At 37.7% G+C, this 11,058-nt stretch overlaps 1 long non-coding RNA gene across 1 annotated transcript; it reads right to left on the bottom strand.

Moving 5' to 3' along the window:
* Positions 1-10,061: 10,061 nt before the first annotated feature.
* Positions 10,062-10,784, bottom strand: LOC131636924 (uncharacterized). Its single transcript, XR_009294218.1, has 2 exons — positions 10,630-10,784; positions 10,062-10,319 (listed from the first exon to the last, which is right to left on the bottom strand). It is a non-coding gene; the product is annotated as an uncharacterized LOC131636924 (long non-coding RNA).
* Positions 10,785-11,058: the final 274 nt, after the last annotated feature.

Below are 11,058 nucleotides of genomic sequence, written 5' to 3'. Positions count from 1 at the left end.
AGTCTGAATCAACAGAGCGAAAGTTTGAGACGAGGATTTTTAATCAATTGGAATTAGTAAAGATTTTTAATTTAATTATGCAAAAGCCAATGAACCTTCGGATTGCCTTTAGTTAAACGAAATACATACTGATACCTGTCTTTTATTATTATTCTTTATTTTCTCACAATCACTTTCCCTTAGGAACAATCGAAATTTTAGTACTCCTAGCTTTACATAGTAACCTTAGATAACGGTAGATCGATTCATAGTCCCTGTGGATTCGATATCTTTTAAAACTACACGACACGACTGTGCACTTGCAGTTATCAGATTTATAGACACGTAAAGTCGCGATCACTTGGTAGGTGAAGGATAACCATTACGGTTTTGACTCTCCTCGACCTTTTGAAGGATAACCATTGTTGTATCCTCAGATGCATGTCATTTGTGAGTTTTGAACACTTGATCAAGTTAAATGAACACTACCCTGCCCCAGGGTTAAAATAAGGGTTTTCTCTGAACACAAAAGAAACTCCTACTTCAAGGCTCAAAGGGGTTAACGAGGGTCTATCTCCCTTATATCTCCGGTGTTTGGGAATTTGAAACAATGCCTGTACTACCGCGACATTCTTTCACATACTTGGTCTGATGAACATAAGTTCCTTCAAAAGTTTGATTGATCTGGATCCCAAGGAAATACTTGAGTTCTCCCATCATGCTCATTTCAAACTCTGCCTGCATAGACTTAGCAAACTCCTTTCCAAGTATAGCATTAGATGTTCCAAATATAATATCATTAACATATATTTGACAAATTAAAATATCCTTTTTAAAGGTTTTACAGAAAAGAGTTGTATCCACTTTTCCTCTAGTGAAACCATTATCTAGAAGGAAAGAGCTTAATCTTTCATACCAAGCTCTGGGAGCTTGCTTCAGGCCATATAATGATTTCTTTAACTTAAAACATGTTCTGGAGACTTAGAGTCTTCAAAACCAGGAGGTTGGTGGACATATACTTCTTCATCTATATAACCATTTAAAAAGGCACTCTTAACATCCATCTGATATAGAGTGATGTTATTCTGAGTCGCAAAAAAAATTAATAATCGAATAGATTCTAACCTGGCCACTGGTGCAAAGGTTTCTGTATAGTCAATGCCTTCTTGCTGATTATAGCCCTGAGCAACCTGTCTGGCTTTGTTTCTTACAACTTCTCCTTTTTCGCTTAGCTTGTTTCTGAAGACCCACTTAGTTCCAATGATGTTAAATCCTTTTGGTCTTGGAACCAGATCCCAAACATCATTCCTTGTAAACTGATTTAGTTCTTCTTGCATGGCAATTATCCAGTCCGCATCTTCCAGAGCTTGATCAACAGAAGTTGGCTCAATCAGAGATACTAGACCAAATTGACATTCTGCATTGTTCTTAAGGAATGCTCTTGTTTTGATAGGATCATCTTTCTTTCCAATGATAACATCTTCTGGATGAGCAGAGTTGGGTCTAGAAGATCTTCTAGGTGTTGGCTCTTCAGATATTCTGAGATTCTTTAAAGAAGCTGCAACTTGATCTTCTGAAACTTTGCTTCTGGGTTCTTCTTGATCTGAGTTAGAGATTTCTATGTCTACAAAATTCTACAAATTGCTTTGGCTTTTCAAGACCAAGCTTATCATCAAATCTGATATTGATTTATTCTTCAACTATAAGAGTTTGAGTATTGTATACTCTGTAGCCTTTTGAGCGTTCAGAATATCCAAGTAGAAAACACTTCTGAGCTTTAGAATCAAACTTATGCAGATGATCTTTAGTATTCAGAATATAGCATACACATCCAAACAGATGGAAATAAGCAATGTTGGGTTTTCTGTTCTTCCACAATTCATAAGGAGTCTTATTAAGAATAGGTCTTATGGAGATTCTATTCTGAATATAACATGCAGTGTTAATTGCTTCTGCCCAGAAATACTTAGCCATATTGGTTTCGTTGATCATGGTTCTGGCCATTTCTTGTAGAGTCATATTCTTTCGCTCTACAACTCCATTTTGGTGTGGAGTTCTAAGACAAGAGAAATCATAGGCAATACCATTTTCTTTGAAATAAATTTTAAAGAATCTGTTCTCAAATTCACCACCATGATCACTTCTAACCTTTATGATTTTACATTCCTTCTCTGATTGAATCTGAGTGCAGAAGTCAAAGAACACAGTATGAGACTCATCCTTGTGTTTCAAGAACTTTACCCATGTCCATCTGCTATAGTCATCTATGATGACTAATCCATATTTCTTCCCTCTGATTGATGCTATTTTGACTGGGCCAAAAATATCACTGTGCAGAAGTTCTAGAGGCCTAGAGGAAGAGACAACATTTTTAGACTTGAATGCAGGTTTTGAAAACTTCCCTTTCTGACATGCTTCACAAAGAGCATCTGATTTGTATTTCAAATTAGGGAGTCCTCTGACCAGATTAAGCTTGTTAATCTGAGAAATCTTTCTCAAACTAGCATGACCTAATCTTCTGTGCCAGACCCACTGCTCTTCGCTAACAGACAGAAGGCAAGTAACCTTTTGATTCTTAAGATCTGAAAGATCAATCTTATAAATATTGTTCTTTCTCTTGCCTGTAAATAGGATTGAGCCATCCTTCTGACTAATAGCTTTACAAGACTTTTGATTAAAGATTATGTCATAACCATTGTCACTTAATTGACTTATGGACAATAAGCTATGAGCTAATCCATCTACTAAAAGAACATTAGTTATAGAGGGAGAGTTACCAATGCATATGGTTCCAGAGCCAATGATCATGCCCTTCTGGTTCCCTCCAAACTTTACTTCTCCAGCATACTTAAGCACCAGGTCTTGGAACATAGACCTTTTTCCTGTCATGTGTCGTGGGCACCCAGAGTCCAGGTACCATGACATGTTTTCATTTGTATTTTGAGCCTTGAAGGAGATTTGCAAGAGGAATTATCTTTTCCTTAGGTACCCACATTCTTTTGGGTCCTTTTGGGTTAGTCCTTCTCAAGTTCTGATTGAACTGAGATTTAGCATGAGGTTTAACATAAGATTTTCTAGATTGTGTAGCAACCTGTTTTCTGGTGTGTGTGTGTGTGTGTGTGTGTGTGTGTGTGTGTGTGTTATGTGGAAACTCTTAGCATGTGATGTGTGCCTAATATCATGAGAGTGGTCGTACTTGAACTGATCATACAGAGGTTTGTATGTGATTTTCATCACATCAACAGGTTCAAGTTTATGTGGGGTTTCACCCTCATAGCCTATGTCAACTCTCTTGTTTCCACTTACACCATTTATCATAGAGGCTAGCTGACTTCTGCCAATACCTCTAGATAGAAACATTTTGAAACTCAAGTCATATTCCTTCAGAATATTGTTCACGCTTGGAATAGACTTTTATAAACTTGAAGATGATTCAACATCTTTAGATTGTTTTAAAACTTTTTCTTTCAGTTCAGAGTTTTCTATTTCAAGTTTCTTAGTTTCAGATGCAAAGAGCTTTTTCAACTTTTTGTATTTGATACTAAGTTGAGCCTTGATTTCCAGAAGTTCAGATAAGCTGGAAACTAACTCTTCTCTAGAAAGTTCAAAAAATACCTCTTCAGAATCTGAGTCTGATGTAGATTCTAATTCTTCATTAACAGTAGCCATCAGTGCTATGTTTTCCTGCTCATCTTCAGAGTCTGACTCTTGATCAGAAGAATCTGAGTCATCCCAAGTAGCCATCAAGCCTTTCTTCTTTTCAAATCTTTTCTTGGGCTTTTCCCAGTGAAGCTTTGGACATTCATTTTTGTAGTGTCCAGGTTCCTTGCATTCATAGCACGTCACCTTCTTCTTGGCAGATCTTCTATGTCCAGAAGATTCTACTTTTTCAGGCCTTTTGAAGTTCTTGAACTTTCTCTGCTTTCTTTTCCAGAGTTGCTTCACTCTTCCGGATATTAGAGATAGTTCATCTTCTTCTTCTTCTTCTTCTGATTCTGACTCTTCAGAATCTTCTTCTTCTTCAGCCTGAAAAGCGTTAGTGCATTTTTTATTATTAGATTTTAATGCAATAGAGTTACCTTTCTTTTGAGGCTCATTTGCATCCAGCTCAATCTCGTGACTCCTCAGGGCACTGATGAGCTCTTCAAGAGACACTTCATTCAGATTCTTGGCAATCTTGAATGCAGTCACCATGGGTCCCCATCTTCTGGGTAAGCTTCTGATGATCCTCTTTACATGATCAGCTTTGGTGTAGCCTTTGTCAAGCACTCTTAATCCAGCAGTCAGAGTATGGAACCTTGAAAACATTGCTTCAATGTTCTCATCTTCCTCCATCTTGAAAGCTTCATATTTCTGGATTAGAGCTAAGGCCTTTGTCTCCTTAAGTCAGAGTATGGAACCTTGAAAACATTGCTTCAATGTTCTCATCTTCCTCCATCTTGAAAGCTTCATATTTCTGGATTAGAGCTAAGGCCTTTGTCTCCTTAACTTGAGCATTACCCTCATGAGTCATCTTTAAGGATTCAAAGATATCATGAGTTGTTTCTCTGTTTGTTATCTTCTCATACTCAGCATGAGAGATATCATTTAGCAATATGGTTCTAGACTTGTGATGATTCTTGAAGTCTTTATTTTGAGCATCACTCATGGCTTGTCTAGAAATCTTGACACCTTGAGCATTCACAGGATGTGTGTAACCATCCAGCACTAGATCCCATAAGTCACCATCTTGACAAAGAAAGTAACTTTCAAGTCTATCTTTCCAATACTTAAAGTTTTCACCATCAAAAACTGGTGGTCTATTATAGCCATTGAAACTATTGCTTCCATTACCATTGTTGTTTTGTTCAGGAGTAGGAGTAGATGAATTTGTTTCAACCATTTTGACTTTGTGTTTTTCTCCCTGAATCTTTTGTCTAACACGGTTAAGTGCTTGCACCTAGAACCGGCGCTCTGATGCCAATTGAAGGAGTGAAAAACACTTAGAAAGGGGGGGTTGAATAAGTGTAACTTCAAAAACTTAGAAGATAAAAACAATGATCACAATTATTTTTATCCTGGTTCGTTGTTAACCAAACTACTCCAGTCCACCCCTGACAAGGTGATTTACCTCAACTGAGGATTTAATCCACTAATCCAACTGATTACAATGGTTTTCCACTTAGATAACCTCTAAATCTTCTAGAGTCTACAGATCACAACTTGATCACTCTAGGAATCCTTTTACAATCAATGTAAAATAAAGATTACAAGAGTTTGAATGCTTCTAATAAAGCTGTAATCACAACTGTGATATTTCTCTTAAGTTCTATAATTAACCCTCACTAAGATATTACAAAATGTTGTGAGGTTGAAGATGAAGTTCGTAAGCTTTTGAATTTGACAGTGTTTCTGTATATTTTTCTCAAGTGTTGTATTCAGCTTCTGATGAGAACTTCTATTTATAGGCGCTGAGAGGAAATGACCGTTGGGAGCATTTAATGCTTTGCGTTAATAGTACAACGCTGCATTTAATGTTTCACACTTTTGTCAACTACCCCGAGCCTTGCTTTTGCTGCTTTTACTGACTTTGCCTTTTGTAGCTTCAACGTTCCTTTTGTCAGTCAGAGATTAGACGTTACAGCCTTTCATCTTGTACTTTCTTCTGGACTCAGATTTGTAAATAACAACGTTTGAATATCAGAGCCATCAGCTTTGGTGCAGAGCATCTTCTGTCTTCCGACTTTGAAGAGCTTGAGCGTGATACCATCAGAACTTCAAAGCTTGTTCTTATGACTTCCATTCTTCTGATGCTTTCCAGTTCATGTTCTGATTATGCGTGACCATCTTCTGATGTCTTGCCAGAGCATGTTCTGATGAAGCCATCCAAAACTTTCTGAGTCAGTTGCTTCTGAGCGCTGATTTGTGCATACTCTTTATATATTTCCTGAAATGGAAAATGCAAAGGATTAGAGTACCACATTGTCTTATACAAAATTCATACATAATGTTATCATCAAAACAAAGAATATTGATCAGAACATTTCTTGTTCTAACATATTGTGTACGAGATTCTATAGGTACGTAGTTGGCATGCATAAGTTTTGTCCAAATTGATTCTTGCATGTATTATTTCCACTACCTAATGTCTTGCATGAATTCAAATTTATTCTTGCATGTATTATTTATACACCACTTCTCACAAATATATTGACACAAATTCATCAACTACTTCATTTTATAAAACAAATATTACTTCATTCAAAAGTATGGCATCCACTCCACAATACAAAGTTCGGGCTCATATGAATGGTGATACTTACCACTGCGGCACAAACGGTTTTCTATTTAGAAACACTAATTCCACACGTTTTTCTCTAAATAGAAAAGCGGATTTCTCATATCTAAAAAAGAAAATCGAGTCCAAAATTAGAGAACCTGTCTCTCAATTTTTTTACCAACAACCATATGTTTAACCTAGTAACTCGGTCAGGTTTTATCAATCACAAATACAGTCTCACATAGAGGTTCAAAATATGTTCCTTAACCATGAGTATCATGGTTATGATTATCCGGAGTTGTACATAGTGTTGGAGCAAATTGTTCCGTCGCAAAATATGCAGTCACAGGTTATTAATCTCGTTGTTGATGACGATCAACATGCCGAAGATGTCGTCGATAAAGAAACTGAAGTAGAAGATGTGGTTGATGAGTTGGTGAACCGTGATTCCGAAGATGAAGAACAAGTTCCAGTACCCAATGTGCATGCATATTCACCTCCTACGCACTTCACAACACTTAATTTGGGGGAGGATGAGCCATCGTCCGATATTACAACCCATATATGAGGTCAGACGAGGAGTTAAAAGAGGGTGACACATTCCGTTCAAAGGACGATTGTATGCTAGCTATAAAAAACTGACACTTAGCAAACTGTGTTGATTTCAAAGCTGATTGCTCAAATCCAGAAAGAGTCATTATTTTGTGCAGAAACCCAGAGTGTGGATACAGGCTTAAGGCATCATTTAAGAAGAAAATTAACGCTTGGGTGATATGTTCGATTTCTCAAGCCCACACTTGCGTTAACACAAATATTGTGCAAGATCATCAAAAACTAAGTCATGACATGATATGTCATACCATAATACCTCTCGTCGAAGTTGAGCCATCACTGAAGGTGAAGACCGATTATTTCCCATTGCGTTTCTGTGTTCAAATATAGATTGTCGTACAGAAAGGCTTGGTTAACGAAGCAAAAGGCAATTGAAATAGTCTATGGCAACTGGGAGGAATCCTACCAACTTCCTTGCTACTTGGTTGCACTTCAATTATATTCACCTGGGACGGTTACTATATACTATATTGGAAACATTGCCGCCACAGTCTCAAGACGGAACCCCTCTCGAAGGTAATGGAATCTTCCATAGACTTTTCTGGGCGTTTCGACCATGCATCATCGAATTTGGTTTTTGCAAGCCAATTATTCAAATTAATGGAACCTGGTTGTATGGGAAATACAAAGGAACGTTATTGATGGTGGTCGCGCAAGATGGAAACAACAATATTTTTCCAATAGCCTTTGCTCTGGTAGAAGGAGAAACAGCTGCTGCTTGGAGTTTCTTTCAGAAGAATCTCCGAGCTAGAGTTGCTCCACAACCTGATCTTTGTTTAATTTCGGACAGGCACACTTCTATTGACAGCGCATACAACAATCCAGAAAATGGTTGGCACGACCCCCCGTCTATGCATGTCTATTGTATTAGGCATATCGCACAAAATTTTATACGAGAGATCAAAGATAAATTTTTGAAGAACCATTTGGTGAACGCGGGGTATGCCCTAAACCAACCTGGATTTCAATACTACCAGCGTGAAATAGCGTTGTCAAATTCAGATGCTGGGAGGTGGATTGATAGCATTGACAGAGCGAGATGGACTAGGTCATATGACGATGGGGCGAGGTGGGGCCACATGACTACAAATCTTGTGGAATCAATGAACGACGTTTTTAAGGGCATACGAAACCTACCTGTAACAGCTTTGGTGAGTGCAACATATTTTCGGATGGCAACTTTGTTCGCCACAAGAGGTAAGCGGTGGAATTCAGTGTTACAAACACAACAGGTATACAGCGATGTTTGCATGAAATATGTACAACAGGAATCTGCCAAGGGGAACACTCATCGAGTTACAGAGATCGACGGTCATGGCCACACCTTCAGTGTCAAAGAAACAATTGACCACAACCAGGGGCTGCCACGACAATAGTATAGGGTCTTAATCCCAGATCGTTGGTGCGATTGTGGCCAATTTCAAGCCTATCGCATGCCTTGCTCCCATGTCATTGCAGCATGTTCACATACTCACTTTGATGCATTATCATTGGTATCAGAAATTTACAAGGTATCAACGTTGCTCAACGCATATGACAATTACTTTCCGGTGGTAGCGATGGAGGCATATTGGCCTGTGTACGAGGGGGAAACAGTTTGGCACAATGACTTAATGCGCCAGAATAAAAGCGGTCGACCAAACAGCAAGCGTATTAGAACCGAAATGGACGCCACTGAAAAAATGCAAAGGAAGTGTAGTATATGTCGTGAGGTAGGACATAATAAGAACAAGTGTCCCAATCGTGGATCTAGTTCCACAACATAGTTTTTAGGTTCAATGCTATTCGTAATTTATTTAACCGGTGAAAAGGGCTCTTTTTTTCATTAGTCAGATGAGTTACAGCACACATGACAAATAACATAAAACAATAACTAGAAATAAAATTTTAACTAAAAGCAACAATTGAAAAGACAACACAATTACTAAAACAACAACACAACCAACAATTAAAATCTAAGAAATTACAACGGTTAAAACAATGTCATATGTTCCATCCATTAGTTGTTCAGTATCAAGGTCGGTTATCACGTCAACTCACCAACGTATCGTCTCTCCGCTCATAAGCGACACCCTTGTTCTAAGCCTCTAGATCCTTTTGATTTCTTCCCCGGGACTATACTCCCCTTCTAACTGTGACATCAGAGTCCGCTTTAGGTTGTTAAAGGTACGGATGTTCCAAAATGTAACCGACATAGGGAGTTTGACCGGGGAAAAAATAACATGTCCATAACATCTTTTGTATTCCGGTGCCGGCACGGGACGGCTGGATGATGTTCGGAGCCATGACTCCAGCCTTATGCGAGACATGAACAATAATGTGCAGGGAAAATGGGAAAATTGGTGGAGAAAATAATGAATCTTGATGGAGGAGTGGGCTGCTATTTATAGGCAAAAAAACATTCTCAATTTAGTGTTGTCGCCACCCAAGGGGGCGACCGGGGCCCACGCATGAAAGTAAAAAAAATTATAGAAAAAAATTTGAAAAAAAAAATAAAGGAGGTGTTGTCGCCGGGGGGTGGCGACAACACCCATTTTTACACATGGTCGCCAGGCCCATTGGCGCCTTCATCAAGAGGTTAGTGTTGTCACCCCCTGGCGACAATGTGTATATTTAGTAAAAAAGTGGCCATTTGCGTAAATAGTTTGAAAAGTTGGTTATTTTTGAATTTTTTTTTAAAAAGTGGTTATTTAAAAAAATATTGATTGTCTAAATTTCAAAACGATACAGGTGTTGGTTGCAGCTTTTCTTTAATAATGAAAAAATACAATAAAGTAATTGAGAACCTATGATTCGAACCCCGCAAGATCTAGATCACAAAACAAGCGCTCAACGCTTAGCTGTATCAAAACAAGTGGTCAAATACTTTTCCAAACCTTACATATTATTTAGACAATTTCTTTATCCACCCATGGGTGAGAACCCTGCTGGAAACCCCATAATACCCCTGATTTCGGAGATGCATCTCTGAAGTTATTTTTTTTATTTTCTCAGAATTCGGAGATGCATCTCCGAAAATATCCATTTTGAGTGTTTTCAAAAATGCATCTCCAAAAACACTCATTTTCACATTTTCTATTATTTCAGAGATGCATCTCCGAAATATGCTCTGAGTTTTTCTTTTTTTCTAAAAACAATGATTAATCTCATATTTTACATTAATCGACAAAATAGAATAGAATAAATACAAATAAAATATAACACGTAAATATGAATAAAATACCAATATTATAAATACAAAAATAGTTGTACAGGTAAGTGCTCAGTGACAAAATAATACAACCCGAATACAAAAAAGTCAAGAATAAAACATAAATAAGCAACTGCTACTGAGTATGTCTAACTCTAACTCCCTGGACGGGTACTTGTACTCGACCCCATCCCCGTGTCGATGCTAGCTGTGTCGTCCGCTCGCGTCGAGTCGATCCGATCTGGGTCTCCCTACCCTGTCTAAGTCGTGCTTGGTTTCCTAACATTTTCCCAAAAAAAATGAAGTCGGTAAGAAGGTGAAACAATTAAGAAAAAAACAATTCTGACTACATTTCGGAAGTGCATTTCCGAAACTGGTCAGAGAGGTGTTTTCGGAAGTGCACTTCCGAAACAACTTGCGAACTGCATTTTTGCAGAAACCCATTTCTTGCCCTAACCCATTCAAAATCCTACTTTTATCAACTATACACTACCATTGACCCATAATAACTTAAACCTACTACATTATGCTAATTTCTAACAGCCCTAATATGATTTTTAATCTTAGAGTTTAAGGTTGTGAAACTTACAAATTTGAAGCTTTGATTGTAGCCTTTAAAGTAGCTTTTGAATGTTGTAGAGCAATTTTAGAGGTCCCCCTTTGTGTAGTAGTAGGAGCAAATGGTTGTTGTATTGAAAATTTTGTGTTTTAGGGTAAAATGAAAAAGGGGGGAGACTATTTTGTTTAAACTGCAAAACGCATGTGTTTTCGGAGATGCATCTCCGAAATCACCTTTTCGAAAATGCATCTCCGAAAACACCTTATTTTTAAATAAAAAATAATTTCAGAGATGCATCTCTAAAATCCCCCTTTTTGATGACTTCAAAAATGCACTTCTGAAATACAAGAGTGTTTAATTTCGCAGTGATTCCTGAGAAGGTATGGGGTGGATAAATAAATTGCCTATTATTTAATAATAAATTTATATTAAGCCCATAAATTAAATTTGAGGCCCTAT

Source organism: Vicia villosa, unplaced genomic scaffold (assembly GCF_029867415.1).
Source record: "Vicia villosa cultivar HV-30 ecotype Madison, WI unplaced genomic scaffold, Vvil1.0 ctg.001862F_1_1, whole genome shotgun sequence".
In the NCBI taxonomy this organism is placed as follows: Eukaryota; Viridiplantae; Streptophyta; class Magnoliopsida; order Fabales; family Fabaceae; genus Vicia; species Vicia villosa.
The sequence above is the reverse complement of the archived record's forward strand: the minus strand, read 5'-3'. Positions and strand labels throughout refer to the sequence as shown.